Source organism: Malus domestica, chromosome 08, assembly GCF_042453785.1.
Source record: "Malus domestica chromosome 08, GDT2T_hap1".
Lineage (NCBI taxonomy): Eukaryota > Viridiplantae > Streptophyta > Magnoliopsida > Rosales > Rosaceae > Malus > Malus domestica.
In genome coordinates, this window is record NC_091668.1 from 8,071,157 (window position 1) to 8,079,655 (window position 8,499).

Below are 8,499 nucleotides of genomic sequence, written 5' to 3' on the forward strand. Positions count from 1 at the left end.
CGTAGTTCAATCCGGAAGATCCACCACTCAGATTTTAAATCCATAACTTCTAGAGGTCCACAATATATCTCTAGGATAACATCCTAAAATTTCATTACCATCCAACGGTCGGATCTCCGTCAATTTCCAAAACTAAGTGACGGTTAACATTTTATTTTATGAACTTACAACTCCAATTCCGGAAGATCCGTAACTCGGATTCCCAATCCGTAAGTTCCAATAATCCTCAAACATTACGTATTGCAACGTATTAAAGTTTGGTAACGATCCAACGGTCGGATCATCAATTCACATTTTCCCTAATGCGAAAACTATAAAACGTTATTCGAACACCTAACCAACAATCCTTAATAACTTTCTCATACGGTGCTCAATTTGGGTATATGAATATACCACAGTGATCTACTCGACGTCACGGACGTCGACATATTTTTAAAATAAATTTTTACTGTAGCACGCGCCCCCACGCGCCCCCACGCGCCAAGGAAGGCACGGGTCCACGCGCGCCCACGCGCACCTTCTTCCTCGCGGGTTCGCCGGACTGGTTTTTCCGGTGGCCGGAAAACTGGGGAATTTTCAAATGCTTCGTTCTCCTTCGTTTCTCAACCATTTTCTTCGTATAATATATCAATTTAAAGCCCTCAACATGTAGAATCACAATATACTACTTTTAAGCTTCAAAAACAACTAAATCTCACCGGAAAAATCCAAGCAAAACTGGCCAAACTTAACCCTCGTGATCCCGACGTCCAAATCCTTCCAACGAAGCACTCCGAGCTTCCTTGGGACCTCACTAAGCTCACTATGAGCTTGGATTGTCCTAAAAATCAACCAATTCAAAGCTCATGAACAGTACACATTCACGGCAACTTTAGAAACTAGGGTTTTCGAAGTGAAACTTACCTTAAACTGGTACCTACGTGATCGTGGAGTCCTCAGGAGTGCAATGGTGGTTTTAAATCCGGCGTTGGTAATAGTTTTAGGTGGTTTTGATGGTTGCCCGTGTGTTCGAGAGGGTGAGAGAGAGAGAGTGAGGTCTGAGGAAGAGAAAGAGAGTATGAAGGACAGTATACGGGAAATGGGGAGGGAAATAAGGAATGGGGATCCCACGTGGTCCTTTTTCAATCCCCAACTCTAAACCACAAAATTTTAACCTAAAAATCTAAGTTCCATCCTTATTAAATTCCATTTTATTTTCAAAACTTAGGAACCTAGATAATTATCAACTTGAGCTTCACATACTTAGTATTTCTTAAGGGCAATTTCGTCCATTCACAGCCACGAATGTAATATTTTGGAACGGGCTGTGACACTTCTAGAATCAGATATTAGGCATTCTAATGTGATAAGGAGTTCCCCTTGCAGCTGGATTTAAGGCATGATAAGATTGGGATAAAATAAGATAAGATAAGGTTAGTTTAGATAAGATAAGGTTGGATAAGGTTTTGGATAATGTTCCTTCTTTTGAGCTGATTCCTTATCTTCTTTGTCTTGGATTTATTTTCTTCATCTTTTCAACACATTCCTAGCCTCTTGAACTTCAAATTCGTCCATCCATCTTGCTCCACTCATAAGCTATCCAATTGATGCCTAAAACTGCTCCAAAATGCTCCAAATTGTACTTTCTTGCCAACTTTGTCAATTGGACCTATAAACACACGAAAATAGCTTAAATCACTATAATAAACACAAACAAACTATGAAAATGCAAGAAAACAAACTAACTAAGTCGCATAAATATGCTCCTATCAAATTACACAAGCATCAAAATTCACCAATTCTCTCTTCTATCTCTTGCCAATGTAACATCTCTCTCCCTTTATAATTCTTTAGTTAAATAGGATTATAACAAGCACTACTACAATATTAGTTTTAGGTGGCGGATGATGGTGGTGGATATTAGAAAAATCATGTCGGATAAATTATATCTAACACATCATTTAATTAGTGGTGGATATTTAGTCACGGATATCAAAACATCCTGTCGGTTATAACCGACAGTATTTTTGAATCTTTTTTGAAAAATATTTTTGACAGATTCTAACGGTTTTTAAGTTAATGGTGGCAGTTATAACCAACAAAAATTGACTATTTTATTATTTTACTTTCTGGCGGTTATTATTTTAGTATTCTTGAGGTTATAACTGACAAAAATGAAATTTTATTATTTTAAAATGTTATATTGATAAAAATAAATAAATAAATAAATAAATAAACGCATATTTTTAAATATTTTTTTTTTCACTCATAACCCTAAAGTCTAATGAACCCAATTCCCAAGAGCCATAAATTTTCTGAGAGAATAATAACAACAGACTACAATCTGAAGCTCTATCATTTTTGTAATAAGGATTATGCTTCCTTACAGGCAAGCAACAAGATACAAAGAAATTCAAACAATTTTTTTCAATACGTTACAAAGCACATTGTCTAGCACATAAACACACATGAACATCTAGTGTACTCTATCATGTCTGATTTTATTATTTTAAAATGTTATAATGATTAAAAATATATAAATAAACACATGTTTTAAATATATTTTTTCACTCATGGCCCTATCGGATATAACAGACACGAATAAAGCAAAATTTTGGACGGCCGCCAAAATAATCTCTGAATGTTTTTTTTTTTTTTGCGATTTTTTACACATGCTATCTCGGAGTATATACAAACATATTTGACGGTTGGATTGTTGAAACTAGTTTCGTAGAATGCATATCCTATCAAATTGATAGATTTATCGATAAAAATTAAATAAAAACCACGGAAATTGTAAGAAAAACTTGAATTTTTTTATTGAAATGATGTTTATTTAGTCAATTATCTATTAGTTTATCACAAAAAATTGGAAGGAAATGCATTGCATGATAGATTTAACTGATTTAAGTTGATTATATAGCGAGCTGACAAACATTGTGAGTGTAGAAAATATGTAGTAATTAATGAAAGAAGTTTAAACACACCATAATCATTTATATATAATGAAGTAGTACAATATTTTACACTTTATAGAAATTTATCCTAGACAATAAATATTAGCTTGCAAGCCTTGCAGGCATCTTAACGACCATATAAATATTACAGGTTGAATATATAATCATAAACACGTCTGTAGCGAGTTGGATAAGGCCTAGTTGCGTGGTTGACAAAGGGAGGGGTTTGAATCCCTCTATGGGCAAGATTGAGACTTTTTAGCATTTTTCAAGTATTTTTGGGTTTTATCTCGCGATATTATCGATAATATCGTGATATATTGCCCAAATAATGCATTAAAATGCTGAAAATATCGTCTCCATGATAATTTCATTAGCTAGGTTGGTAAACCTTTCACCCAAAGATAAAGATAATTTAGGCCTACTACCAACAAAGCAAATAAAGTCGAAGGATTGGATCGAATATCTACCAAATGCAACTATGGATATGTCACAACGTCATAATTCATTATGTTCTATGTAATCATCCAAATCTTCCCATAGTGCGAAGAAGATGATCCAAATTTAAATGAAAGGGACGTTGCAAATCTGAGTTATTCAATCCACACAAAAGAGGATGATGCAAGAGGGAATAATCAAATGCGGAAATCTCTTCCAAAAAGAAATGACCAGTTGATTTTTCTAGGGCCATCTCCAAATGGGAGTGCTAAAAGTTCAAAAACTAAAAAATTGGCATGATTTATCCCAAAATTTATGTCTAATAAATGGGTAGGCTATAATTCTATCGAGCTCACTAGGCTATTATTTGGCCCAAGAGGCATCAGGCTGGCCAAGTATAGCCTTCTATTAGCCCTTTTTGGGGCATAGCTCTTCTACTGTTAATTCAAATTTGAACGGCTAGGTTTGAAAACATTCAACGATAGTTTAATTAGCTTAACCAATAAATTTAAAGTACAAATTTAAAACTAATAAATTATTGAAGTAACATAGTAACATAGTCCCTTTGGTTGGAGATGGTACATGTATACGACCTAACATTGTTTCAATTAAAAATCATTTCTTGCAAGATTATAAATCTGGATGGGGCTATGTTTAGTCCTTTTGGTTGGAGATAGCCTAATGGTAATGCTAGGTAGACCAAATTTTAAAGTTTTAAACCATATTACAAACTAGATGATGTATTACCAATAGGAAATAAACATGTTAATTGATACTTAAGTTAATCCAATCATTAACAACCCACACCATTTGGTTTACAAAATTTAGTTTACAAATTTAGTTTCCCTAGCAGTTCCAAAATTTTGTCTACAAGTTTAGTCTTCTTAACATTACCCTTACTAATATTATGGCTTAGAAAAAGCAAAGTTATATTTCATAAGATTCACAGAAGTTTAGATGACAAACATATAGGATTGACGACTATGTTACTAATTATTTAGTTTTGTTTTCGCTTTAAAATAATGCAAATTTAGAATAATCATTCCCCTATTTCCTTACCTCTAACCGCTAGAAATCTTGGTAAAGGACAGTGTTGTTGAAGTGTGGCTATATCGTATTTCCTCATGGACACCCTTTAAAGGTGTTTATTGATTCTTAGGCACCAAATCAGAACACAACAAGCTAGCGTTGCTTAACAGGCAGTTTCTAATGATCAGTTTTGGGCACCAAAACGTGAACGGTGAAATAAGTCGATTGGGTTCCAAAGACTATTTGAGTTATGTAACTCAGTTGGATCCCACTATGCCATATTGGCACCTGAACAAGGCTGAGGGTTACATATTTACCTTCATACTTTTACCGTTGGCCTATAATTAGTTATAATTAGATATCAAACTTGTTACATAAAATTATTATATATCTTCCCTTATGTAAGTCAAAACCGACCTATCCATCCACAATTAACAGATAAAGGTATTAACTACCACAAAGTTATGATCGACATATTAATATTTCTTTTATAAGATTGTGTATTAGATAATGGATACTGCGTGTTTCCTTCCACTTACGATTAATGAATTTTTATCATACGAATATTATAATCGAAACTGTTCATCATTTTTATCATCATTTAAAAATCATATATGCAAAAATTATTCAATTTAGAGATTTTTTTTAGTCATTCATATGCATAAAACAAAGGCTTTTTATTCAAAATGGTCATTGAGATTTGCATCATTCATAAGTTTGGTCCCTGAGATTTAAAATCAATAGAAGTAGTCCCTGAGATTGTCCACCATCCATGATTTTGGTCCTTCCGCTGAAGCTTTTGGCCAAAAGTTTGGGCAATTTTCAAAGCTTCGTAACTCAATCGTTTCTTAACCAAATTCGACCCGTAATATATCAAAATGAAGATAGGAAAGTATAGAATAATATTATATCTATTTGGAAGCTCAATGGTTGCCGAAGATGGTCAGAAAATAGCCTCAAAATTGACTGGTCCGAGGGAAAATTGGAAAATTCAACGAAAACTGAGTAAACTTTAAACGTTTATAACTTCTTCAATACTCAACGAAATTAAGTGATCAAAAACAAAAATCATACTTCTCGACAAGAAGAAAAGAATGGTATATTTTTCAACGGCTAAATCGCCGTGGTTTGGCTGGAAAACGGCTCGAAAGTTGCTGACTCGTTTTTCAACAGTCATTTTCAAGCCGTTTTCCGGCCAAACCACGACGAGTTAGCTGTTGAAAAAGGTACCATTCTCTTCTTCTCGTTGTGAAGTATGATTTTTGTTTTTGAATCACTTGATTGCGTTGAGTATTGAAGACGTTATGAATGTTTAAAGTTTACCCAGTTTTCGGCGAAATTCCGGCAAGTTTTCCAGTTTTCCCTCGGACCAGTCAACTTTGAGGCTATTTTCTGACCATTGCCATCAATCATTGGGCTTCTAAATAGATATAATCTTATTCTACACTTTCTTATCTTCATTTTGTTATATTATGGGTCGAATTTGATTAAGAAACGATTGAGTTATGAAGCTTTGAAAATTGCCCAAACTTCTGGCCAAAAGCTTCAGCGGAAGGACCAAAATCATGGATGGTGGACAATCTCAGGGACTACTTCTATTGATTTTAAATCTCAGGGACCAAACTTATGGATGATGCAAATCTCAGGGACCATTTTGAATAAAAAGCCTAAAACAAATAAACGGTTCATCATGAGGATACTACTTATTATCAAAATCGTTGATTGGTTTACAACATATAGATGACTAAACGATCTCCAAATTGAATGATTTTTACAGATATGATATATAGATTATCATAAAGAGAACAAATGATTCTGATTATAACGTTTGAACAGTAAAGACATGTTAATCATAAGTGGAGTGAGGAGACAAATAAGTTATTTGATAGAGAAACACAAGCATTATCCTTAAATAATTGAATAAACCCACTATTTGGATGATGGGGTTGTAGATTATTTCGTTTCATATCCATACTCATTATCCATTTGGCATCTAAAGTAGTGGTAATCGTTGTCTACTAGTCCATATGATGCCCATAACGTTAAAGACATCTCACTTTTGATGTTGAGTCATGAAAAAAAAAATACATATTTTGAGAAAATTATCGATGCCATGGTGTGGTGTAGATCAAGGAATCAAATTTTAATGCTAAATAAACTTAAATATTTTTTGAGTAACACTAGTCCTCACAAACCAAATTGTAAGTGAAAGATGTGAGAATGTGAAAATAAAAAAGTTCCATATTAGTGACAAGAGAACCTTGCAAGGGCTTATAAGAAGTTGGGTAACTCCCCATATAGCCAATTGATTTTATCGTGGAATCCCAATTTTCTTCATGGTATTAGGTTGGCTCACATGTAAAGCCTAACGGCTACATGTGTTCCACGTCACCTGTTTGTGTTGTCCACTTGTTAGGCTTAAAAATATGTCACATGTGAGGGGCGTATGAGAATGTGAGGACAAAGTTCCACATAGGTGAGGGACCAAACCATGCAATGGCTTATAAAGATTGAGCTACTCCGTATATTACCAATTTGTTTTATGGTGAAATCCCAAATTTCTTCAGACGATACCCAAAAGTTCAAGCATACCAATCCTTCACATTTATTCGATGTGAGATCCTTTGAGGTAATGCTATGTTTCCCTTTATTCTTAATGCGGACACCACTATTACTATCTACATGTGCCCTAGTTTGCTTCTTGTTTGTATTGAGAATTTCACCTCGGCGTATTCCTAGCGTACTTTTCTAGGATTGAGACCTCAAAACTATTTTTTATTTTTTTTGAACAAACGATATTATTTACACTAATTCGGAGGTGATGAGCTTAGTCTCACAATGAACTAGTAATAATGTGGTTCAAATTCGTCTTTAATAAAAATTGAACCTAAGTGATGGATTGTCTTAGTTGATAAGGCCATATTCTTTAACATACTCTATCGTGAGTTCAGACTCTTCCCTTCCTCTATATCTTATAGCAATAATAGCATATTTTGTAATAATAATGATAATAATTAAAACCTTAATATTTAGTACATACGATATTATCTACAGTATAAGGGGTGGAGGGCCTCACATTGGGCTATCCATAAACAGTTTGGTTCGAATTCGTCTTTGGCGCGAATTGAACCTAAGACCTCTTACTTATAAGTGAAAAAGAGCATCACTAGACCATAGTATTAGTGGCAAAAATCTTAATATTAACCTACCAAAAATAATACAAGCATTTTGTAAAAATTCTATGTACGCCTCCATGCTATTAAGAGTCCTTCCATCCAAATGGTTCCAAGATAAAAAATAAAAAAAAAATTGAACTAACACAATAAAACTACTCACATAGTGGGCACTTTTTTTTCTTTAACTTTTTAAAATAAAAATAAAAAAAAAATATTTAAAAGCAAAACTAAAAAGAATAAAATTATAAATAAAAAAAATAATATGTAAAGGAACAAAATGCCACACGCAAGTTTGTGAGAAGAGGTTAGCTTTTAATAAAGAGGAAAGTCCTCATTCTTCTCTAATGTGTTAATATTTTACCGTACAAATATAATATGTATAAGTTTGTGACAAAAGGTTAGTTTTTAATAAAGAAGAAAGTCTTCATTCTTCTCTAACGTGACAATATTTTACCGTACAAATATAATACGCAGAATAAAGACTTTCCTGTTTGCTGAGATTGAGGAAAGTATTAATGCATACAACTTTGGGGATTGTTTGGTGATCATCTACAATATATTAATAACAAAAACATCATATCTAGAATAAATATTTTTCTTCTTGCTGAGGTTGAGGAAGTATGATGATCCATTAATTAATGCGTACAACTTTGGGGATTGTTTGGTGATCATCTACAATATTACTAATAAAAATTTTCCTTTTTTTTTTTTGTCAAAAATAAAAATTTTCCTTTAAGCCATATCAAGAGGCTTCATAAACCCTAAAGTTGAATGGTATTCCCTTCAATCACTCTTTGCGAATAATTCCATATTGGTAAGAATTTCTACTGTAATAAACTTTTATCACTTCTAGTAATAAATATGAGCATCTCCAAGAAAGGAAGCAATTAACTAGGGCTGGTTCTGGTCACACACTGCAA